Genomic DNA, 27,360 nt, shown 5'->3' with positions numbered 1-27,360 from the left:
TTAGTCTGGCCATTTTCTCCCTGTCGCTGTTGGTCATTGTGCTTGTGCGCCTGTTATGTTTTGTGTACTCCTGAACTCCCGAGTATCTTGTAGTGCCCGGCACTACTTTTTGCTTTCTTTGTTTTTGTTTATTAAAAAGAGACGATTTGAAATTCTGCGCCTGCCTTCGTCTCTCGTTTGTAAAACGGGACAGACAAAGATAAATCATGTCAGAACTTTTTCCACTTTTAATGTGACCTATAATGTGAACAATTCAATTGAAAAACAAACTGAAATCTTGGAGGGGGGAAAATGAAAAATAAAAAATAAAAACAATAACCTGGTTGCATAAGTCTGCACACCCTCTTATAACTGGGGATGTGGCTGTGTTCAGAATTAACCAATCTCATTCAAACTCATGTTAAATAGAAGTCATTACACACCTGCCATCATTTAAAGGGACTCTGATTAATCACAAAAAAACAGCTGTTCTAGTAGGATTTTCCTGACATTTTCTTAGTTGCATCTCAGAGCAAAAGCCATGGTCCGAAGAGAGCTTCCAAAGCATCAGAGGGATCTCATTGTTCAAAGTTATCAGTCAGGAGAAGGGTACAAAATAATTTCCAAAGCATAAGATATACCATGGAACACTGTGAAGACAGTCATCATCAAGTGGAGAAAATATGGAACAACAGAGACATTACCACTGGACGTCCCTCCGAAATTCATGAAAATACGAGAAGAAAACTGATCAGAGAGGCTTCCAAGAGGCCTACAGCAACATTAAAGGAACTGCAGGAATTTCTGGCAAATACTGGCTGTGTGACAATAATCTCCCGTATTTTTCATATGAATGGGCAATGGGTTAGGGTTTGCAAGACTGAAACCTTTTCTTACAAAGAAAAACATCCAAACCCGGCTGAAGTTTGCAAAAACAAACATCAAGTCTCCCAAAAGCACGTGGGAAAAAAGTTTTTAGCCATAATTGCAAAAGGTATGTTTGACGCAAAAACAACACTGCACATCACCCTACGAACGCCATTCCCAGTGACGCATGGTGGTGGCAGCATCAGGCTTTGGGGCTGTTTTTCTTCAGTTGGAACCGGGGCCTTAGACAGGGTGGAGGGAATTATGAACAGTTCCAAATATGGCACAAAACCTTCAGGTGTCCGTTAGAAAGCTGAAGATGAAGAGGAAGTTAGTCTTTCAGCACGAAAATGACCCAAAGCACACATCCTAATCCACAAAAGCATGGCTTCACTAGAAGAAGATTAACATTTTGAAATGGCCCAGCCAGAGCCCAGACCTGAATCCAATTGAACATCTGTGGGGTGATCTAAAGAGGGCTGTGCACAGGAGATGTCCTGACAATCTGACAGATTTGGAGTGCTTTTGCAAAGAGTGGGCAAATATTGCCACGTTTATTTTTTTCCTCTAAGATTTCAGTTTGTTTTTCAATTGAATTGTTCACGTAATAGGTCACATTAAAGGTGGAAAAAGTTCGGACATGATTTATCTTTGTCTCATTCTTTTACATCACAAAAACCTGGCATTTTAACAGGGGTGTGTAGACTTTTTATATCCACTATACACACATACCAATCATAAAATAGGACACACTTAAACAATTCTTTTTACATAAAAAACAAAATAATTTTTCTGAATGTGTTTTTTTTTCTGATGCTAATTGATTGTGTAAAAAAGGGAGTGTGTTTTGTTTTACTCAATCTTCAGCCCAATCCAATGCCATCCATAATAGCAGCAAAGAATACAGGGAAAGGAGGGGGGAACCATCAGAAGGATGACTGAGGGGCAATCTTCCAGATCCAATTCCCTGCTTGCTCAAGGAGCCGCCCCGTTTTTTGATTAAGATGCAATCATGCCCCCTTTGACAGATCCTGAATGTAAAGTACGCCAACAGACCAAGATTGATGGGGAGATAAGCAAGGGCTCGGGCATGAGCCGAAAAACAACAGCAGCCACACTACTAATGGGCAACTCTTAGAGGTGCAGATCATATCGACGCAGAGCGTGTGGTGTGCACTAGCTTGGACACTAGATTATTCAACCCCTGAAGTCACATCACACACAAACAAGGTAGACACCAAGCTTGATGTGTTCTGCTTGGAACACTATTGATTCATGAATGCCAAATGCTGAGATTTCACCCTTGTTACTTTTGGATAATCTAGGATAGTATACTTTTGGATTTTTTTTTCAGTGATATCTTTGTTTCTTTTGCAAATGTTACTTAGGGAGAAAGATTAATGTCAAAGGCACCTTTTAAACAATATCAGAGGAATTTTGATCATCAGTACAGTTCATCCTCATCAATTTCATTATTCCAATCAATCTCAACTACCATTAATCCATTTATCAGATCATAATCAATCAATCAATCAAATGTATTTATAAAGCCCTTTTTACAACAGCAGTTGTCACAAAGTGCTTTACAGAGACACCCGGCCTTAAACCCCAAGGAGCAAACAACAGTAGTGTTGAATTTCAGTGGCTAGGAAAAACTCCCTAAGAAGGTTGAATTTTAGGAAGAAACCTAGAGAGGACCCAGGCTCAGAGGGGTGACCAGTCCTCTTCTGGCTGTGCCGGGTGAGATATTTATTAGTCCAATTGGAATAATAAATAAATTTCTCTGGGCTAAATCCAGAGTCTATTTGATTTTAGACTAGGTCAGAAGTATGACCAGGTGGACAAGGACAGGGACAGCAACGGGCCCCCAAACCAGGTAATCCGCAGGTGTGGACCAGGACCTCATCTCCTCCTAAAATTTAAAACTGGAGGAGACTGAGTAAAGTTGGTAGTGCATTCCTCATATCCCCCAGCACAATAATATAGCAGCGTAACACCTTGGAACTGAGACAGGGGGGTCCGGTGACACTGTGGCCCTACCCGGGGGAGGCCCCGGACAGGGCCCAACAGGCAGAAAATCAATCCACCCACATTGCTAGGCATCAACCAAAAGAACACACAAGTCCATGTATTGATTTATAGGTTAAGAGTAAAACCTTAAAATCAGCCCTAACCCTAACAGGCAGCCAGTGTAAGGACTCCAGGACAGGAGTATTGTGTTCAAATCGTTTTGTTCTAGTTAGGATTCTAGCAGCCGTGTGCAGCACTAATTGAAGTTTATTAAATAATTTGTCTGGATAACCAGAGAGAAGAGCATTGCAGTAATCTAGTCTAGAAGTAACGAAAGCATGGATACATTTTTCTGCATCAGTTTTTGATAGAAAGTTTCACATTTTTGCAATGTTTCGAAGATAAAACTAAGCAACTCTTGAGACATTCTTCAATGGAGAGGTCAGGCTCAAGGGTAACGCCAAGGTTTTTTACAGTTTTTTTGGGATACGACCATGCAGCCGTCAAGGTGAGATCTGCTAACAACGCTCTTTGTTTTTTGGGTCCTAAAACGAGCATTTCTGTTTTAGTTGAGTTTAAGAGCAAGAAATTCTCTGTCATCCACTTCCTAATATCTGAAACACATGCTTCCAAATTAGCTAATTTAGGGGCTTCTCCATGCTTCATCGAAATATCAGCATAACAGTGAAAATTAATATTGTGATTTCGGATTACATCGCCCAGAGGGAGCATATATAGTGAGAACAATAATGGGCCCAGAACCAAGCCTTGAGGAACTCCAAAGCATACCTTTGACTTGTCAGAGGATATGCCATCCACACTAACGAACTGATTTCTTTCAGATAAATAAGATCTAAACCAGGCTAGAACATGTCCACGTAGCCCAATATGGGTTTCCAGTCTCTCTAAGAGAAGGGAGTGATCAATAGTGTCAAGCACTAAGATCAAGAAGCAACAGGACGGATGCGGAACCTTTGTCTGAGGCCATTAGAAGGTCATTTGTTACCTTCACGAGTGCAGTCTCAGTACTATGATGGGATCTGAAACCGGACTGGGGTATTTCATAAATGTTATTTGTCTTTAGGAAGGCATTCAGTTGTTGGGAAACAAATTTTTCTAAGATTTTTGAGAGGAACGGGAGGTTCGATATTGGCCTATAATTGTTTCTAATATGTCGGAATCCAGATTAGATTTTTTTAAAAGAGGCTTAATTTCCGCTATTTTTAGTGAGTTTGGTACGCATCCGGAGGATAGGGAGCAATTTATTATGTTCAGCATTGGCTGACCTAGCAAAGGAAATAGCTCCTTAAGTAATTTTGTTGGAATCGGGTCTAGCTGAGAGTTTGTCGGTTTAGAACTCATTACAAATTTTGTAAATGTGTCGAGCGATATGGTATCAAAAATTCAAGTGTCCCCAGTGACACCTGGTCAGGGAGGTTCAGGACATTTTTTGGTCATAAGACTGGAACACAATTAAAGTTATATGCCCAGAATAAATGTCGTTATCCAGAGAGACTTACAGGGGTGAGTGCATACATTCCCAATTAAGATTTACGGTACACATGTGATTTAAGGGCACAGGGCATATCCACCTTGCAAACCAACCAAAAAAAGTTCTAATATCTACTATATACACTTACTGGCCAATTACGAAGCTATTGTAACATGGAGAGAAACCAGAGGGTTTTAATGAGCACTGCTCTTAATCTAAAGAAAACACAACAAATGCCTCAAAATGTGAAAAATGAGTATTTTCTGTTGTGATAGGGCACAAGGGTAACGCAACGTACAGTAACTTAACAAAGGACATCGAACCTAGAACTGAAGGAGTATATATACAGGTAACAAATAATGGAATGGAGCAAATACAGGTAACAAATAATGGAAGACAGGTGTGTGCCACATGATCCAAAGGAAAAATTACGCTCCAGCGGCGTACCAAACCCGGCCCTGGGGACAACCCAGAGGACGAGGCCCAGGGCAACCAGAAAAGCAGTGATGGTGGTCCCTGCACAACGAAGGGTCGAGCATGTCCCGGGCAGGCACCCAGCATCACTCCTCTGGGCCGTACCCCTCCCAATCCACAAGGTATTGGAGGCCCTCCGCACGGCGTCGCAAGTCCAACAGAGTACGAACCGCATATGCCTAGCTAGGGTGCCAGGGCTGGCTGATACCCCAGCACGCACTGGAAGGGCGTGAGGGTTCGTGGAGGAGTGGCAGAGGAAATTCTGGCCATATTCGGCCCACGGTACTGACCACTCCCCCGGCCGGTCATGGCAATAGGACCTCAGGAACCTACCGACCTCTTGGTTCATGCGCTCCACCTGCCCATTGGACTCCATGAACGCCCTCCAAACCCGCGACGTGAACCCCGGTCAGTCACAATGTCCTCCGGTATTGCATAGTGCCGGAAGACGTGGGTGAACAGGGCTTCCGTGGTCTGCAGGGCTGTTGGAATACCAGGCAGAGGAAAGAGACGGCAGGATTTCGAGAACCGATCCACAACAACCATAACAGCAGTGAAACCCTGGGAAGGAGGGAGATTGGTTAGGAAGTCAAAGGACCGTTGTGACCATGGCCGTTGTGGAATATGGCCAGAGCGGGCCACCAGTACTTGCCGGAATGGTTGTGAACCGTATGCCCTATACCTGCATGGCCTGAGGGTGGGGTGGTGTGGGCCAAGTACAGGAGCCTGTGCCTTACATCCACAGGGACATAGGAATGACCAGGGTAACATTGCACAGGGGATGGATTTACGTGCAACGCCCTCTGGATTTCCTCGTCCAGTGCCCACTCCAGGGGGGCCAGAATGCAACCGTCTGGGAATATAGGCTCATCATTGGCCACCCTCTCCTCAGGACCATGAATGCGGGACAGGGTGTCAGCCTTGGCATTTTTACTACCAGGTATATATGAAATGGTGAATTCGAACCTGGCGAAGTACAGGGCCCACCTGGCCTGGCGAGGGTTCAGTCTCTTTGCTGCCCGGGGGTATTCCAGGTTGCGGTGGTCAGTCTGCACAAGAAGAGTTTCTTTAGCCCCCTCGAGCCAGTGCCGCCATGCCACCAGGGCCTTGACTATGACTAACAACTCCCGATCCCCCACACTGTAGTTGCGTTCTGCAGGTGTCCGCTTTTTTCAGTAGAAGGCACAGGGTCGGAGCTTGGGGGGAGACCCTGTGCACAAGACAGCACTGACCCCTACCTCGGAAGCGTCGACCTCCACCACGAAGGGCAACTCAGGATCGGGGTGAGCCAAGACGGGGGCCAAGGCGAACAGCTCCCTCAGTTTCCGAAAGGCACTGTCCACCTCAGCCGTCCAACGGAGCTTGCTGGGCCCGCCAATTACGCACGGCGTCAATGTGGTCCCTTTCCATTTCCACCCCGGCCGACAAGATTCAGTATCCAAGAAAGGAGACGGCGTGTTGGAAAAACACTTCTCCAATTTGATATAGAGCTCATGCTCCAGCAGTCTTTTAAGCAACCGTCGGACAATGGCAACGTGTTGTTCTCGAGTGGCTGAATACCCCAATATATCATCAATGTAAACCACAACATCTCATAGCAACAAGTCCCGGAAGATTTTGTTGACGAATGATTGGAAGACTGATGGAGCATTCATCAGCCCGTACAGCATTACCAAGTACTCATAATGGCCTGTGGTGTTACTGAATGCCGTTTTGTACTCGTCTCCCTCTTGCATCAGGTTGAAGGCACTCTGCAAGTCCAGCTTCGTGAAAAAGCACGCCCCATGCATCTGCTCAATAACTGCGGAAATGAGAGGGAGAGGGTAGGTGAAGAGTTTGGTAATGAGATTGAGTGGTCGATAGTCAATACAGGGGCACAAACCACTGTCCTTTTTTTTCACGAAGAAGAAGCTAGCGGAGGCCAGTGAAGAGGAAGGGCCCATGTACCCCTGTTGCAGGGATTCCAAGATGTAGGTTTCCATTGCCTCTGTCTCCACCCGCGACAGAGGGTACACGTGACCCATGGGCTATACAGAACCCGATGGCACAATCCCAAGGACGATGTGGGGGTAATGTGGTTGCCCGTGTTTTGGAAAACACATTGGCTAAATCCCAAAACTCAGTGGGGGATGGGAATGTCGGCGACACTGTCAGCACTTTCCATGGTGGTGGAATTAACACCTCACAACACCATCCCTGACACCTTCGCGACCACCCCAAGAGGGTTTTCTGTGACCAGGATATACGTGGGTTGTGAAGGGCTAACCAGGGAAGCCCTAGTACCACAGGGATTGCTGGGGACTTTACGAAGTGGAAGACTATCCTCTCTACGTGTGAGTGCTGTGTGATCATGGTGAGAGGAATGGTGCATTCCGTGACCAGCCCGGTTCCTACAGGCTGACTGTCTAGGGCCCGGACGGGAAAAGGGGAAGGAAGCTCTTGCGTAAGTTCTATCCATAAAATTACCAGCTGACCCCGAATCTATCATGGCCCAAATGGGTGCGTAAGCGTGGTACTCAGGGAAGGAAACAGGGAAATACACCAGTGACTCTGACCGCTGTCCTAGGGGGTGTGTGTGTGTTACCTTGGGAGGTGCGAAAGTGTTAGACCTGCCATCTCCTACCCTCAGGAAGTGCTGTTAGCAGGTTGCAGCATAATGGCCACTCCAGCCACAATAAAAGCACTGCCCCTGCTTTCTTCCCGGGGCTGCCCCTGCCTGGCAATTACCAGTGGCTCCCAATTCCATGGGAACAGGAGCGGGAACCGGGGTAGGCGTGGGTGGAGCGAGAGCGCCCCTGCCGATGTGCCCACGGGTGGCGAGGAGGTTGTTGAGACAGATAGACGTGTCGATCAGTTTGTTTAATGGCGTCCGGACAGGCCAGTTCCCTCCGTACGTCCTCCCGTAGGCTGCAACAGTAGTGGTCTATAAGGGCTCTCTCGTTCCACCCAGACCCAGCCGCAGGGGTTCGGAACACCAAGGCAAGGGGCGCTCGCCAGCCTCCTGTCCTTCAGGTGGGTGGTTAAAGACCGACCATAAACGGTGGGCGAATGCCTCGTAGTTGCTGAGCATGGGATCCCTGGAGTTCTAAACGGCAGTGGTCCACTCAAGCGCCCGCCCCGTCAAGCAGTTCACCAGCGATGCCACCTTCTCCGAGTCGGTCAATGTCGCCTCAGCCGACTGGAAATAGAGCTCCAACTGCAGGGGAAACCCTTGGCATCCTGACACAGTGCCGTCGTAGCTACGGGGTAGGGAAAGTCGAAGCAGACCGGGCTTGATTGGGCTTGCAGACTGGGGAACGGTAGGGGCAACCGGAGCAAGTGGCCGTTCTTGGCGTCCCTCAAGGGCCATAATCACTTTTAATGCCTGGTCCATGGCCGAGCCGAGACTAACCAGCATGTCCTCATGTTTTTTCATGCACTCCTGGACGCTGCTTGGTTCGGCTTCCTCATGGTGTTCCATGCTGCTGGTGTCTTTTAAGGAGGTCCTTTGTTTCTGTAACAATCCGAAAGGAGGAGACCCAAACGCGGGTGGAGAGAAACCAGCCACCGGAGAAACCGGAGGGTTTTAATGAGCACTGCTCTTAATCAAAAGGAAACACAACAAATGCCTCAAAATGACATGTGAAAAACAACACAGAGTCTTTTCTGTTGTGATACAGCACATGGGTAACCAAACGTACAGTAACTTAACAAAGGACATCAAACCCAGAACTTAAGGAGTATATATACAGGTAACAAAAACACAACACAACCAGACATGGAGTACACGGAACTGTGGCAGCTAGTAGGCCGGTGAAGTCGACCTGCTGTAGCGCGACATCCCAGGGAGGGGTGTAGAGGAAGGGGGATTCGTCACAGCTATACCTATCTGGTATCAGTTAGGACCCCCTTTTACCTAAAGAATAGCCTAAATTATTAATGATATGGATTCAACAGGGTTCAGGAAACATTCCTGAGGAATTTTGGTTCAATCTAAATAGATAGCATCAACCAGTCACTGCTGATTTTTCAGCTACACATTTAAGCTGCAAACCTCCCGTTCCACCAAAGGTGCTCTGTTGGATTGAGATAATGTTGACTCTGCAGTATGACATGGCGCATTGTCTTGCTGTTAGAATCCATTGGAAAATGGGTAGACTTTGGCCATTAAGGGATGGTGAATATGTATTACATACACTATTGTATGCAAAGAAAACATTAACCACACCCTTAGACCACCACCACCTGGCTGGTGGTGGTCTAAGGGTTTACTTGAAATTCTGGCCCTAACAACTGCATGTCACAAACATGTCTGCGCTACAGACTATAGACATAGGGTCTATTACGCTTTGTTTAGCAAAGTTCTCATCTGAAATTGGAAAAAACATGCAAACATTTGGTGTAGGCTGAGGACCAGTGGTAGAGGAGTTACAACTGTGTTTCACCAGTATTTTTGTTGCATCACCTCTATACACACTCCAAGTGTTTGTGCACTGAGCAGCTCAGATGACTACAAAAGTTATAACACTGAATCAAAGGTGTGTCGTAAGTTAATAATGTTTTAATGCTTCTGCTGTTCTGAATTGTATTCCTGAACAGCAAAAATATTGACATCAGTGCAGCCTTTGGCTATTAAGTTTAGCTTCTTTGTAGAGGTGCTACTGGAGGCAGTTGCTATTTTAATCACTGTCACTGTTTCAGAGTCTTAGCAAGTTAGTTATTAAATATTTGACATTTTGAGTCATGTTATAGATGTTTACATGGCCCATGGTTATTTTAATGTTTTTAGCATTTTCCTCCTCCCTTTGCATCAAATTCAGGTTAACATCTCTAAAAAGCTTTTATTCCAAATACAGATGACATCATGATGGTAGCTTTAGAGATGATTAAAAATGTGATTACCATTGTAATGCAGTGGATGCATGGAAAGAGCACAACATTTCTGACCAAACCAATTCATCCATGCTCAATTCCATCAAAATAGTCATTAGGCATGGACAGTTTGTTCAATGTTTTAGCAACAAATATAAAAACCTTTGAAGTTAATTATTTACAGAATAATTGGTTGTACATTGTTAAAGGATTGAGAATTAGGCCCTTTGCGTCTAATCAAGCAGTTTATTTCATGTAGGCTAATGAGCAGATTGACTATTGACCCTAGACCTAACCCTCACCATACCCTTAACCGCAATAACCTAACTACTGTGTCTAAAATTAAAGTAGTCCGAACTCCCAATGGGTAATGCCTAGGTTAAACCTGGAAGTAACCCCAATTCTAACACCATGCCCAATTGTAAATGTTTTTCTTAGACCTAACTCCTAAGCCAGCAATATTATTTTCCTAGAAGGAAACTGCCACAAAACATTGTGGAATGAATTTTGCTGGGTTTACTGTCTTTGTGTCCCCACATGTTCACAGAGACATGGATCACATTCACGATGAAAAGGCAAACTCAGGCTAAGGGACACCTGGTAAGCCCCCTCACACGCATGTCTTAAATCTTTAACTATTTGAAAGATCTGCAGTTGAGAGGATCACAAAGACGAGTGGATATTCATATCAAACACAGCGAAACTCTAATTAGCCCAGCACTTTTTGTTTATATTATTTTTAAAGGGGACCATATTTTGTTCGCAGATAGTAGTTAATCCTGTATACTGGACGTATGCTCAGGAATATCTGTATAATGAAGCAATTTAAGGAGAAGCCCTTTCAATTAACTTTTTAAAGGCTAACTTGATGTACACTGAACAAAAATGTAAATGAAACATAAAACAATTTCAAAGATTTTGTGAGTAGAATTGAACATCTTGGCAAACGCGAAAAGCTCAAAACAGGCATATAAACAGAGAGATGCGTTTTTATGCATGTGAAACATGTCTGGGATATTTAATTTCAGGTTATGGAATGCTTCCAGTAAGTGGAAAGTGTGCCATCTTGTGTCCAATTAAAAAACATTAAGGGGACCCTATTTTTACCAGACCGCGTAAAAGGAGCCGGCTAAGAAGAGCGAATGTCTCTGTGTGAGTGAGTGAGTGAGTGACTGACTGATGGACAGACATTAAATAGCATAGTGGTTAGAGAAGCGGACTTGTGGACTATAGGTCCTGAGTTCGTATCTCCTCGCAGGCGATGCATAGTACGCCTGCGAGGAGATGCATAGTACGCATTTATGAATTAAACTTTGCTGGTTAAAACCGTTAGTATCTACAATATCTTAAGCCTTAACTGAAGCTGTATACAGTTATATTGGGACTGTTTCTGTCAGGAATAGTTCATCTTCAGTCTCGCTAGCAGTTGCCCAATTCTTATGATTATTCCTAGGAAGTTAGTAGATACTAGTACGTTTATTTAACACAATCCTCAATGGAGTCTAGTGACTGCTGAAACTTGTAATGCCGTGGCGTAGTGGTTAATGACAGTGTCTCTGATATGGAAGACCTACATTCAAATCTATTGAGAGCAACAACATTTATTATTTCTGGTAAATTCTACGATTCTCTCATCTTTTCACTTGATGAAAAAGTTAGTTATCGTCGCCTTTATTGATAGTTATTGTATAAATGTCATTCACGAATGAAAGAAAAAAGTATTTTGCTTTGCCATGAAAGAAAAAAATATGTTCTTATGCCATGAAGTGAAATAGCTTTGGCAGACTCGCTAGCAATTGCTCAATTCTTAAGACTATTCCAGTAAGTTAGTAGATACCAGTAAAGCTTATTACTGGCTAATACGCTGTTAAAACGGGCAGTGGCAACCGCAAAACATAGCCGCTATTTGTGGTTGAGGTAAACTTAGTAAGAAACGTTAGTCAGTTTAACTGTATCAATGTCATTCACGAATGGCCAATTAACTATTAAAGTGGCCAGTGGCAAAAGAGGATTTGTTCAGGATAGACACAAGAGGCTATACTGACACCCAGGAAAAGTGCAGCTTTCTGATGTAGTGGTTAACGACACAACCTTTCATGTGGCGACCTGGATTCAAATCTCAAGATTGCAACACTATCTATTGCGGGCCAGCTGAACTAGGCTTGCCTGGTTTCTTGTTAAAAACAAATATTTAGAGACCCTATTTTCTTCAGTGACATCAATCCCTCCTATATACTGGTATACTGGTATACAGGATACGTTCTCAGGAACATTTTTGAATTAAAAACTCTTGATTTAAAGAATACATTTGTTATGTCTTTTATGAAATGGTAGTAAATGGTTGTTAATTTCTCCCAAAAAAAATGTCCTTCTCTAGGCCACCTCTGGCAGATGTCTGCCCCTCTGTATTAATTACTATGGCCTATCATTTTGAAATCCTATACATGCACCTGGGAGTAAGCCTGTATCTTAAGAATTTCTGATACAACCTATATTTAGCACAATCATCAGACCGGTTTGGATTTCATTTGTAAGATGTTTGTTCCAAAAAGACAGGGCCCTTTTTAAGAACATAATGCAACTATATATCCACATAACTGAAAGACCTTTATGCAAATCCCAGACACACGTAAACATTATAAGCAGCCAGGCTTTGCTTTAAGAGCTATTACTGCTAGCTAATATGCTGTATGCTTTCTGGAATACCCAATAATAACAAAGCAATCACTGCAACATATTGTACTCAAGAACCATTGGCAATAAATCATACATTTAACAGTCCAAAAAAATTATGTATTAACTGCTCATTGAACCTTGAAGCTGAAACATTAATCTGATTAATTGGTATGAGATTTGATTGACAGCAACACTTAAAATAATTTCTCTAATGAAGCATTGCAGTGAAAAGACTCAATTATTTGTGGTTCACACAGTCCTGGTATCACTCCATTGTTGTTTGAAAAAGAATATCCAAGTTTCAAGCCAAACTAATACTGTAGCTTAATCATATATGTTTTATTGTAGTTATATGGGAACAGTTGCCATACAGCACTTGATGCTTTAAAGTACGAGTTATAAAATTCATAGCTAATGAATGGGTCAAGGCAGGGATGGGCTGGTTCCAGCTGTGGAGCGTAAGCGGTTTATTAGGAGATGAAATCCTGGCAGGGCAAGGCAAAGGACAGTCGGACAGGCAAGGGTCAAAACCACGAGGCTAGAGGCGGAGTCGAGGAGTAATATGAGCTTAGGTCAAACACAGGAGTCAATACAAGAATAGCACTAGGCAAAAGGATCAGTATGAATGACTGAATGACAAACAATACCTCACAAAGGCTAGGGAGGACTGAACAGAACTAAATAGGGACATAAACCAGACACAGGTGCTCAGAATGAGGGTGATAGGGATCTGATTACTGGGGTGCGTTCATGAGTCATGGAGCGTGGGGTGTGTTCAGGAGGTTCAAGCCAGAGGAGGGCATCACACTTAGGATATTATCAAAAAGATAAATTAATTGTGGGACAAAAAATAATGAACTTGTCCAATTCAATATTTTACGCTTGTTTTCATATTTTTCTATTAACGGGAGGAAGTTAACTTAATTTGATGAGGGGTATAGCTTTTACATTTTAATCCCAAAATAAATATAATTTTTAGGTGAATTTCTCTGAGAAATGTGCTTAACGAGAAATCATTATATAGAAGATCATACATTTCTTCTATGTATAGAAATATTTTTAACAGGTTAAAAGGGGCTACAACATAATTTCTTGTTTTATCTGTGTTCATGATGACAGAACTCTCTTGATTCAGTGAGGGGAGATCGCACTCCTCCACACAGTTGTGTCTTTATAGGATTAGTATCTACTTTAGATATATAGTATACACCCATCAGCCATAACATTATGACCACTGACAGGTGAAGTAAATTACACTGATAATCATGGCACCTGTCAGTGGGATATATTAGGCAGCATGTGAACATTCTGTCCTGAAAGTTGATGTGTTAGAAGCAGGAAATATGGGCAAGCGACTTTGACAAAGGCCAAATTGTGATGGCTAGATGACTAGGTCAGAGCAGGTCCAAAACTGCAGCTCTTGTGGGGTGTTCCCGGTCTTCATTGGTCAGTACCTATCGAAAGTGGTCCAAGGAAGGAAAAGCAGTGAACCGGTGACAGAGTAATGGGCTGCCACATCTCACTGATGCACGCGGGAAGTGAATGCTGGCCCGTGTGGTCTGATCCAACAGATGAGCTACTACAGCTCAAATCTATGAAAAAGTAAATGGTGGTACTGATAGAAAGGTGTCAGAACAAACAGTGCATCGCATTTTGTTGCGTTTGGGGCTGTGTAGGCGCAGACCAGTCAGGGTGCACATGCTAACCAATGTTATTTACTGATGGCATTGGCCTCTTTCAGCAGGATAATGCACCCTGCCACAAAGCAAAAATGGTTCAGGAATGATTTGAGGAATGCAACAACAAGTTCAAGGTGTTGACTTGCCCTCCAAATTTCCCAGATATCAATCCAATCGAGCATCTGTGGGATGTGTTTGCAAACAAGTCTGATCCATGGAGGAACCACCTCGCAACTTAAAGGACAAAGGATCTGTTGCTAACGTCTTTGTGAGAGATACCACAGCACATCTTCAGAGGTCTAGAGGAGTCCATGTCTCGACGGGTCAAGGCTGTTTTGGTGGCAAAAGGGAGACCTACACAATATTAGGCTGGTGGTCATTATGTTATGGCTGATCGGTGTATATACAGTTGTGCTCATAGGTTTGCATACCCTGGCAGCACTGAACATTTGGCATTGATTTTGAACATTTGACTGATTATGCAAAAAAACTTTTTATTTAAGGATAGTGCTCATATGAAGCCATTTATTATCACATAGTTGTTTGGCTCCTTTTTAATTCATGATGATAACAGAAATCACCCAAATGGCCCTGATCATACCCTTGAATGTTTGGCCTTGTTACAGACACACAAAGTGACACACAAAGGTGAAAATGCTAATTAAAGGTGAATTTTGCACACCTGTGGCTTTCTAAATTGCAGTTAGATACTGAGCCATGGGGAGCAGCAAATAACTGTCAAAAGACCTGTATAATAAAGTAATGGAACTATATAAAGATGGAAAAGGATATAAAAAGGATATCCAAAGTCTTGCAAATGCCAGTCAGTACTGTACAGGTAGATCAAGAAACATTTCAGCCAAAACTGTTCAGAATACAAAGAAAAACTCACAGGTAACCTCAGGAGAAATACAGGCTGCTCTGGAAAAAGATGGTGTGGTTGTTTCAAGGAGCACAATACGACGATACTTGAGCTGCATGAGCACAAATATGAGCTGTATGGTTGAGCTGCCAGAAAGAAGCCTTTACTGCACCAATGCCACAAAAATGTCCAATGACAATATGCCCAACATCACCTTGACACGCCCTCACAGCTTCTGGCACACTGTAATTTGGAGTGATGAGACCAAAATAGAGCTTTATGGTCACAACCATAAGTGCTATGTTTGGAGAGGGGTCAACAAGGCCTATAGTGAAGCATGGTGGTGGCTTACTGATGTTTTGGGGGGGGTGAGCTCTAAAGGCATGGGGAATCTTGTGAAAATTAATGGCAAGATGAATGCAGCATTTTATCAGAAAATACTGGCAGACATTTGCATTCTTCTGCATGAAAGCTGGCAATGGGACGCTCTTGAACTTTCCAGCATGACAATGACACTAAGTACAAGGCCAAGTTGACCCTTCAATGGTTACAGCAGAAAAAGGTGAAGGTTCTGGAGTGGCCATAACAGTCTCCTGACCTTAATACTATTGAACCACTCTGGGGAGATCTCAAATGTGTGGTTCATGTGTGGGATATAAAAGTACCTCTCCAATAACAGAACCAGATTTTTCTATTGTACAATTTTTTACATTTTACACAGTTGTCTAGCAAGTGATTAGTCTGTTTTGTCATCAAAATCAAAGCATTTTTTGTCTGTACAGCTCAGCACATCGTGCCCTGTTTGACTTCTGACTCAAAGGTTTCCCATGGTAAAGGTTGGAAAGTTTCTTCTGTATCATTGTTTTTAAACAACAGTTTAGCTTGCATATATTCACAGAGCGATTGATCTGCCAGGAGCTTGATAATGAACCTTTTATGTTACACAATGTCACCCAAAATCAAGGAAATGAAAGAGCAACACCCTGCCAGTGGGGTTAGAGAACCTCCTTACATCAAACAAATCACTATTGTTTTTATATGTATTCAAGATCAGAGGGTAAAATGCACTGCTTAAAAAAATTAAGGGAACACTTAAATCACATATCGGGGCTAGATGAAAGAAATACATTAAAGATCAAAATCTTTACTGTACATTGTTTAATTCGTTGAGAACAAAATGACGTAACAACAATCAATGGAAACCAAAATCACCAACCGATTGAGGGCTGGATTCAAACCCACACCAAAAATCTACGAAATCACAGGCTGTTCCAACTTGCGTGAATTTTATCACGGCAACTCAGTTGTTTGTATGGCCTCCACGTGCCTCTATGCACTCCCGACAACGTCTGGACATGCTCCTGATGAGGCAGTGGATGGTACTGGGGGATCACCTCCCAGACCTGGAGGATCCACCAATACATATCGTCCCAGAGGTTCTCACTTGGATTCAGATCTGGGGAATGTGAGCGTCAGTCAATGTCATGAATGCCTTCGTCCTGCACCAGGAGTAACCCAGGGCCCACTGCACCAGCGTAAGGTCTGACGATGGGTCTGAGGATTTCATCCCAGTGCCTAACAGCTGCCAGGCTACAGTTATCAAGCACGTGGAGGTCTGTGCGACCTTCCAAGGATATTCCTCCCCAGACCATCACAGACCCACCGGCAAAACCAGTGGATGATGTTGCAGGCAGCATAACGTTCACCACGGCATCTTCAGACTCTTTCACCTCTGTTACGTGCTCAGTGTGAACATGCGCTCATCTGTGAAGAGAACACCAATGGCAATGCCAATTCTGATGTTCTCTGGCAAATGCAAATAGAGCTGCACGGTGCTGGGCTGTGAGCGCAGGTCTCACTAGAGGATGTTGGGCCCTCATGCCCCCCTCATGGACAGTTTGGTCAGAAACATGCCCACCAGTAGCCCGCTGGAGGTCATTTTGTAGGGCTCTGGCAGTGCTCCTTCTGTTCCTCCTCGCACAAAGGAGCAGATACCGGTCCTGGTGCTGGGTTGATGCCCTTCTACGGTCCTGGTGCTGGGTTGATGCCCTTCTACGGTCCTGGTGCTGGGTTGATGCCTTTCTACGGCCCTGTCCAACTCTCCTCGTGTAACGGCCCGTCTCCTGGTATCTCTTTTGCCCCTCTTAGTCTTTTCTTTTTATTGGCAAGTCTGAGATATGGCTTTTTCTTTTCAACTCTGCTTTGAAGGCCAGCGTCCTGTAGTAACCTCTTCACTGTTGACTTGAGACTAGTGTTGTGCATGTACAGTTTCATTAAATTGTGAGCTGAGGACCTGTGATGGCTTATGTTTCAACATTAACCATTTCTACACTGTATTTTTGATCAATCTGATATTATTTTAAGGGGGGGGTGCTTTTCTTTTTAAAAAAAAGGACAGTTCTAAGTGACCCCAACCTTTTGAACAGTAGTGTTCATAAATTCCTTAATTTTTAGACTGAAATATATAATTATCTCCAGCTTTGTAAAGGACAATGTAGAGCAGAGGATTTTGAAATTCAATAGAGGGCCGCATATTTGTTTTATACGATTTACTGGTCAAAATATACTTGCAGGCCCAATAAATTGCAGTTATTAACACATTTATAGGTTCATAATTACTTCTACATCAATTCAATCAAGTTTTAGATATTTAAGATTGGGCTGGAATATTTTTTTACCCACCTCAAATGTTCTGATTCCATACTCAGAGGCCAGACTAAATCATCTTATAGGCAGGAATAGGTCCACATGCCTTAGTTTGTCCAACCCTAAGGTAGAATTTAGGTTTAAATGGAAAGGAATAAATGTTAGCTCTATCTGTCTTAGTAATGTGTCCCTCCATAGTACAGTATGTCAAAGATGTGTCATTTTCCTGGCCAGGTTTTTCTAGACTCCTGTTCATTAGAGGTCTAGATTTGATATTTATTGAAAATGTATTACTGATGGGATGTGAGATAAATTTTGTAGTATGTACAGTAACTCAAAACAATATTTTAACACAGTTTAAGAGTGGATTACAACAATCTTGTAGAACATCTACAGACTACTTCAAATAAAACAATGTGAAGAGAAAATACTAATATGCCAAACTTTAAATTGAGGAAAAGGATATAATTTCATTATGTATTAATTTCTGGAGCACCTGATGAGCACCCATTTTCAACACCGTATTTATTATATCAAAAACTAAGTATTACAACTCCATGTCTTAAGGAATACAACACCTAACAGGAAAATCTTATTAGTTGAATGTCTAACATTATGTCACTGGGAAAAACAAAGGAAACATGACAAATTAGAAAACATAAAGCAAAATACCCCAATGTGCTTATTTTCTTCCAATTTGTATGTCCATCAGGCTCCATGCTGATGTACAGTAACTACCTAGTTATTTTCTCTGAAGACAGCAGGGCAGCAAGCGTGTGATGATATCGCCTTAAAAAGTGTTTTCTGGGGGCATTGAACATAATGCATCGCTAAACTTCACTTACTATTAATAGACTCTATCATACCGCTGATGGTACAGTCTCTCCTGCATAGCGAAAGATCAAATAAGCAGAGGACAAATTACCTCAAAATACAATGCAGGACTCGATCTGGGGTAGAACACTCGACAAATGGGTGGGAACAATCAGGTGGGAGGACTGGGGCAACAAAATACATTGTATGATATGTATAAACATATAGTATTATATACACATACAGTAGTATTGTTTGTTCACTCAGATGTTTTAGTTGAAGAAAACATTTAGCAGAATTATGCAGAAAAAAATGGGTGTATACTTTCAGTATCTCAAGTGGTCATAATGCTATTATGAAGAACCTTAAGCAGCTAATCCTTATTATGTCAATCACCTAATTTAAAGCATTGAAAGTGGAGACTCCCTAAACAATTCTCAACAAAAATGTATTACACTTCCTATTTAAGCAACCAATACAGTGGATCTCACAAATTCCACCATAGCTTCAAATTTATAATCAGCCCACCTTGGCCAAATAATGTATACAAAAAACACTCCAACCCAATTCGCAGTCAAATTGCACCATATTCCCTTCATAGCGCACTAGATATGACAAAGAAGTGCACTATGAAAAGAACAGGGTGCCATTTGAGAAACATGATTTCTTTCTCCCTCCATGTCCTACCATGTCAAGTCTTGGCAACAGTGGCCAAATAAATCACACCCACAGAACAGATAGGAGACTAATCACCCTTTTGAAGTGAAAAATGTGCCTACCCTCTAGCATTCACTAAGGACATGCTGTAAACATGATGTTTTATTTCCCCATTAACATTTTTCATTAAAGATATGTATTTTAATTAAGTTCCAATTACCCTACATATAGGGGCAACCCAGATGGTGGTCAAATGTGCAATGAATAGGAATAGGGTGCTACTTAGAACATTAACATAATGTTGTTTACATTATTTAAATGAACAGTATTACAGAAATATAAAACCAGTGGGCAGTTAGCTTTCACTTTGACTTCGCTCTTCCCCTCCCCTGGACCCTAAGCATCTGTTCATTATCTTCCCTAGCATCGAGCGTTCTTTGTTTTCCTTGTTTAGCACCACTGAACACAGCCTACGTCATAACACACATCTCGTTTATTGGCGGCTCGGAGGACATGAGAAATGCCTCTTCGGTCTCTTAGCAGGCTCACGGTCTCTGGTAGGGCAGAGGATATGTGGAGCCAAGCGTGGCCTAACACAACATGCGTCAATAGAGTGAAAATGGGTTAAGAGATCCGTTGGGTGAAGCTACAGAACCATCTAAAGCAGCCACCCATAGCTGTTTCCTGTTCTAGCCGTCCTTTTCTCCTCACTTTATTCCCACCAGTCACAGCCCCCAGGGATCCAAACATACTAGACAAACACTGACATATTATTCCATTTAATAAAAATGACACAGGCGCGTGCGCGTCTAACGCCTCAGATTCCAGGCAGTCTGCGATTTCAATTAAAATGTGCCTATCAATTTCCACCACTTCTCTATAGAATTTCACCTCATGGCTCCCCATACGCTTCTAAATGGCTATGTGTGAGAGCAAGGAGCTGTCTGCTGGATTTAATGTCATCAGAAGGCAAGCATAAAATCAACAACAGTCGGTAGAATGTGAAATGTGCAACAACTTAAATTATCTGTAGGAAAGTATCATAAGTAACCATTTAAAACACACTTAAAATGTCAGAAGGGAAAATCACTTTTACATAGGTTTTTGACATAGTGATGTTTTACAGACCGATACAAAGGGATTCCAAAGCATTATGTCAAACACTCATGCTTATCTACTGTATGTCAATACAATGGTAAGGGATTTGAATGTCACTTTTTAAGGCAAACGCAGCACACCTATTTCAACAGTTGGTTCAACATCCATTTAATACACAGTATAGAATTCCATTTGAGAATTACTGAGATCGGTTATCAGACCACTGGATTTAAGGTTAGATATGTATCATTCATAATCCAGCCAGGGAGTCTGGCGGTGTGACCAGTTTCATCACTCTGATGTGGACAAGAGACCTTTCCTGTCATGTGGGGGGTGTTATATTTCAATGGCTTTCAGTGATACGCACACCAAACACACACAGGTCCTTTGGAATGTATTCAGACTCCTTCACTTTTTGCACATTTTTGTTGTGTAATAGACATCATTTATAATTGATTAATGTCCTTGAATGGCCCAGTCAAAGCCTGGACTTGAATCTCAGTTCACTGATGTTCCCCATCTAACCTGAGAGTGCTGAAGAGGATCTATAAGGAAGATTGGGAGAAATCTCTGCCAAAGGTGCTTCAAAAACTATTTAAGAAAGTTATTAATAAAAAGATATTGCAAAAAATGTTTAAAAAACATGTTTTCGCTTATTCTTTATGGGGTATTGGGTGTAGATTAATAGCCCAAAAAAAATTTAATCAATCATTAATGTATTCAATAACATATCAACATGTGGAGACAGAGAATGGTTCTGAATACTTTCCGAAGGCACTGTATGCCTTTCAGTTCAAGCCTCAATGGTGCCAACATGACCAAGCTGATTTAAATTCAGACATACAATACCTGGGGAAAACATTTGGGGCAACCAAGACAATTTATTTTATGTTCAGCAAACAGACCCAGTGGTTACGTAATGTTTTGGCTCTCGCTAAACATGAAAGGAGCAGTAATCTGGCAGGGACAATTTTTCAGCTCTATACTCTAACGCGAGGAACCTTCCGCAGGAATGTTAATTGAGGTGAACCAATCACAAAGTTTCACAGAGATGCATTGGCTTGCTTGTTGACAATTGTGCATTAAAGCAGCAGTCTACTCTTAAAGTTTGTATGCAGGAGGAGAATTGACAACTCAATGAGGAGCAAGCTATAAAATGCAACAGCGAAGTATGTAGCTGTATCTTGCCAGCCAAACAATATTGTGGAAGAAGGAGCGCTAAGGAATATCATTTGGATTGCATCAAAAACACAACATATACTTGTTATCCTCGAGAGCCGCAATCATTAAGAGGATGATTAACCTATACAAAAATGAAGTGAAAGTTTTCAAAACTACACTGAAAACTACAGAAGGCACTATGCCATAACAGTAATTTTCAGTGGTACGAGGAGGTACTGCAGGTGGCGCAATATTTAAGTTTTATACAAATCCCCTAACGCTTTTTGTAAAACTCTTCACACAATTCTCTTTGTAAAGCACAAATCTCAACATGTAGGAATGTAGAAAAAAACCCTGCCATTCATTAACCCTTATAACAAAAAGTTGGCATGATGTGAACAGTAACAAGAATAACTAATCGACAAGCAATCAGGATGTTGGCATGAAGCAGAATACACATTTATTTTGTTCATTTATGAACAAAAATGCTTATTTTACCTGGTGTTCAAGTCTCGATGAGGTTCAGTGCCAAACCCCCCAGACAACAACAGTTTTTCTGTGTTTTCTGGACACTTCAAGTCTAAAATTCCTAAGGTGAATTCTGGTTATTCATTCATTAATACCATTTTATAAGTGTTTTCAGTTCCTCTCACCAATGTACTGTGTTTTCAATAGTGTAACTGTATTTTATGGTTTTCTGTGACTTCTGAGGGCAGCAATATGTGCCAGATAAAATTGTTTGAGTATAATGTCAAATTTTTGAGTGACAAGACTGGGGTTTGGTCAATATGGTGTGAGTTTTGAGAAGTGTGATTATGCCCACACAGAAGTATTATATATTGACATACGTATTTTGAAAACATTTTTATTATAATAATAATTTTTTTAAACATATACTAATATATGTATTACTAATGTATGGCCATATTTCATACCTATATTTACATATTCCATTTTCAAATGGAATGGAACTTTTAATATGTCTTAAATACATGAAAATATATTTACATAAATGACAAATTTTTTGCATTTACATCTAACTGATGTATTTCCATATTTGTATTGTTTCCTGGCATGTGTTTATTATGTTATCTAGTCATTTATGTTTTGTACTTTTACAGAGAGGAATGGCATTCATAATACTGTGTTAAAATGTATGCATATTGTTTTCATAATGAGTCTTTTTTTAAATGTAAATAATGTCTTGAAGGTTAATTCCATGATGAGTTGATGAGAAATGCCTAAAGTACTACATATTCATATATTTCATTATTTTAACACATAATACTTAACATTGCAATATATGACATGCATTATATTATGATATTGTGAGAAGCACAAGCTATATATTTCATGAACATTTTCAGGGCAAATATGTAAATATATGTTGAGAAATACTCTACATATGTGCATATATATTTTGCATGAGTTTCCCGTGTTTGAAGTCGTAAAAACTGTAACTCCAGGGCTCACTGAAGGAGTCACTGAAAGATTGAACCCACAGTCCCACATCCAGTGAGGTCAAACCCCCATATTTAAACATTTAGCCTTTGTAAAGCGAGAGCTTTGTCCCCATCCCCATCATATAATAATGTAAATTTTTTTGAATACGTTTCATTAATTACAGACGTCTGAAAGGGGAACTCTTTAACTAATTAATTGTATAAATTAGTAGCTCTGAATTTTTTTTCAATGTTATGGTGTTCAGACAGGCCTGTATGGCTCTTTATTGAGGATATAGTGTAAAGTACTATTACAATGCTAAGACATTGTTTGATCTTCATCATGTTGTATTATTAAGCTGTGTAAGACATTCCTCTGGTTCTGTGCTATGTTTGAGGTCATCACAGGAGAAGCTGCTACTTTAAAAACTCAGAGCTGCTCAAAATAATTACCAACTAGTCTGCTCACCATATTTTGGTCTCTCAAACCCCTTTTTACTTATATTTTTTCTCACTATATTCTCTAAATATGTGCCACAACTGTACCTCTACCTCTCCTATCCTCTTCCCTTTGTTTTGTTGAATATGTGGAGATTTATTTTCTTATAGCTTCATATTCATTACACGAGTCATGGAACCCAACTTAGAACACGTATCAATAATTAAACTCTGGTGGAAAAACATGGTTTACAAATCGTACAATAAAACATTGTCAGGATGACATCAGACCCCATATTAAAGTTTCATCTGTAATATGAGGAAGTACATCTCTGCGTGCCATAGCATTATACTCTGAATATTTAATCTCATTAATATTTCATATGTTTTCTGTATTCATGAGGCTGAGTATCAAAGTAACTGACAGAATTGCCATAATGTTCGAACAAAAAGCCAAAATAAAAAGTTGTTGCTCTTTGCCGCAATGTATTACTCGTCCCTATGAAAGCAACACAGTTTACAGTCTGCAAGTTCATTAATTCATGTTTTCTCATTACACCATAGACATTGAGTGCATTTGTCAACAGTTGTTTTTACTTCACTCTCCTCTATAAAGTATAATGGATTATGGCCTGGCTACACTCCATCATAGTAACGAACCAGCTGTTAATCTAAATTCACTGATAAGATCGAGATTCGGGTATGTACGTCCATCCCTGAAAGTGATCAGTAGTTTCTATGCAAACATGCCAGTCCAAAAGCAAACCGTTGCCGTAGAGCTGACAAAAAAACAAATGTGCTTCCGATTTTTCAACCACTTGACGGATGTGCATTAAACAGGAAAAAGATAACCACAGTGATTTAGAGTCAGCTAATCTACGCTGTAATGTTTTCAGCAGGTTCCGGCTCCCAGAAATTTGCTAACAAATATTCACGCCTTGGAGAGGGAGAGAAGATTAAGGAGGAAAAGAAACATGGGAAGTAGGAGACAGGATGAAGGAAGGGAAAACTGTGTGTGTGGGGGGGGGGGGGGGTGAAAGTCAGACTGAGAATTCTATCTTGATATGTCACTGCATTGCATCATAAGACTCATCTCCCTTTCCTCTTCTCTCACTTCTTCTCCTCCCCTCATCTCCTCCCCTTTCTCAACCTTTCCTTTCTCACCTCCTCTCCTTTACTCTTATCCTCTTCTCTTCCTAGCCTCCTCCCCTCCCTCTCTGGTATGTATCAGAATCAATCAGTCAGGCTGGGGACCCCGCAGGCCCTGATTAATGCACTTCCAGTAGGCTCCAGTCCTTTCTCCACCCATTCTCCTTGCATTAATTACCTCACCTAGTCAAGCAAAGCCATACAGTAATGCTTCATTCTTTCTCTCTAGCTCTGTTTTCTCCCTCTCTACCCTCTTTCTCACTTCCTCTCTCTTAGTCTCTCACTTTCTGTCGCTATCTCTGAGAGGAGAGAGTTATACATGCATTGTGACTTAGAGGGGCACATAGTGTTCATAGTGTGCAGCCATGCAGAGGACTCGCAAATGGCTTCCTCCCACATTAAAATCCAAATTATTGTGAATCATTTCTTTCAGACACACTAAGACATGGTATTTATTTGCTCTCTCCACAGTGACAATTTGATAAACTGTGTGTGCATCACACTATCAACACATCATTCTATGTATAGTTTTATTTAATAATAATATCCTGGCATGTATTTCTGGGTTGTTTTTATCAGCCCAGTTAAAAATAGAGGCAGAGAGGCAGTCAAGCATATAGTATAAGGGCTCTTGGCTAGCTTTCGCTTCCTTTTTCTCACCATTAATAACCATATAGTGAAGATGTCACTACAGGCTAACTGGTGCTCAAGGAGTGTATTTTTTTTTCTCCAGATACTCTTGATAAAACACATGGTACACACGCAGGTAAACAAAACACCTTACAGACACTGTACTCATATCTACACAGTTAACCTAAAATGTACAATATGGTTCAAGCATGCATGTGTGCAAGCACATGAACGGCCGCACGTGCACATTATCGCACATCACTGAATTCCCCACCTGACGGGGGACTGTGCTGTTTTTGCTATAGCAGTGAATAAACGAATGGGACATTGCTGAGATTGTCTTTATGAACAGCCCGAGAGGAAACAGAGACTTAATTAGAAATTAGCTCATTGCTCAAGCTAAATACCCCCTGCGGAACATAAAACTCTCCTCTGCTGCTATAGCTGCACTGTAAACACAATCATATGCTGTACTATAGACTAGCTCTGCAGGACTGCTGTTGTACATATCACTTCTTCACTGTCTTATATCTGATGCTGAAATTTGCTTATAGGTAACACTGACATGTCCCTACCCCTTTCACTATAAATTAGCCATGTGATGATTTTTGGTTACTTATTATTACCCATTAGACTACAGCCAAATGATCACAACACAATAATGCACATTCCTTACACCTGTCGAACCTAGGGGACCTTTCCCAATTATTACCCCAACTTTGTCTCAACAAATGGGTGCAGATCTTGGTTTGTACAGGATTTATATATAAAAGTTGCCCGTGTCTCTGTTACAGCAAAAGCTCAGGCAAGCATCCACCTTCCCACCCCCTTCCCCTATGATAACCTAAGGCCTGTCACTGGAAGTCCTCCCAGCTGCCGGATTTTGATAACAGCCACCTTATGTAGGGCTACCTGCCATCAAAGCATCTGGAACCAACTATCTCCTCTTAGAGACTCTGCAAACCATACTGAATTGTTGTTTATTAGTTAAGCATTTTACTCACTTGAAATGCAAGTTAGAAAGACTACCTTCACTAGAATTTTTTTTTAATGCCAATTGTCTTTCCCAACATGTTGCATAATGCTACTATACTATGTGATGTGATGTTCTTGAGCCTCGGCTCTCTGAATTGTCTTTGATGTGAGTCTCAGTGACATCTCAAATGTACACTGGTGTGGCTGAACCCCCTGCTCTCTCCCAGCTTTAGAAGAAGAAAGAGGGATGTCTTGTTGCTGCTAAGTTCTAACCTTGTCCCCAGGCTATTGCGTATGTGACTGGCACAACAACCACTCGAAGTTGGCCTTTAGGGTGTAGTTGTATCATTCTGTGGTAGCGACCTTACTCTGTAAAATGCCATCTTTTCATTGTAGCTAATGAAAATACTGCATGGCGTGTGGAGCGGCATATTTGTTTACAGGCTACGTCGAATAAAGCCTTTCGAATACATCCAGTCTAGTCTGAGTTAGCCACTTCATACTATTGAACAGAAGTTAACCAGCTTATAGCCTACAACACTACATGCATTGCTCGTTTAACTAGCAAGCAAGTTGCTATTCTGCAATAATGTAATTTCATCTTAATGAACGAGTTTTAAGAAAGCAAGAACTGCCTTGCTCAACTGTCCCACAACAATGTTACAACTTGATGATTGATGCTGGGTTCACAAAACCTGTGGGGGAAAGTTTTGTTAGGGCGTTGATTGCTGGAAGATTAAGTCCTTTAGGCTATTAAAATATGTTTACACAAAACAATGGTCTTCATCTTTACTTACTTGTCCAGATGCCACTTCATCAATCTGCCCAGAGGATGTGAGTATGATCCGATGCAGCTAACGAGATATAAACTTTTATCTATCCGTAGCAGCCACTGGTCTTTCTCCTGCCATTGTGTTATCTTGTTGACACATCCAACAAACCCTTAATCCACCTTAATAAACATAACTGGTGTGTGGTAGGCCAGCATCTCGCATTAAGCTAACGTTCTGTCTGTCTCTTTCCCTCCTCTGTATTGTCTGTCTTCATTCTTTCTCACACACAAACACAAAACACACAAACAGATTTAGTTAGGCACCTATAAAACCGACTGAATCTAATATGTCACATAATCAAAGGGATGGATAAAAATCACACCCTTTCTCTCCAGATTGTTAAAAAGAGTCTTCCATTGCTGAATAAGTCTTGCTGTTACAATAATAAGGTAGACTGATAATATCTGCAATATCTACCAATATCTTCTGCACTTTTCAGAGATGTACATTTTCAGTTAAGATTAAGGATTTCTGCTTCAATGAGCAGTTCTATAGATGAGGAATTATGTGTGCGCTTATCAAGTTCACATCATAGTGCCTCATGTCACTTCATTCATTCTCTTGCAGGTTCTGACCTCATGAGAAACTGACAGAGGATAATTCACAATGACATACCGCTATGCTTGAT

Source organism: Esox lucius, chromosome 15 (genome assembly GCF_011004845.1).
Source record: "Esox lucius isolate fEsoLuc1 chromosome 15, fEsoLuc1.pri, whole genome shotgun sequence".
NCBI lineage: Eukaryota > Metazoa > Chordata > Actinopteri > Esociformes > Esocidae > Esox > Esox lucius.
Note: the sequence above shows the minus strand (reverse complement) of the source record.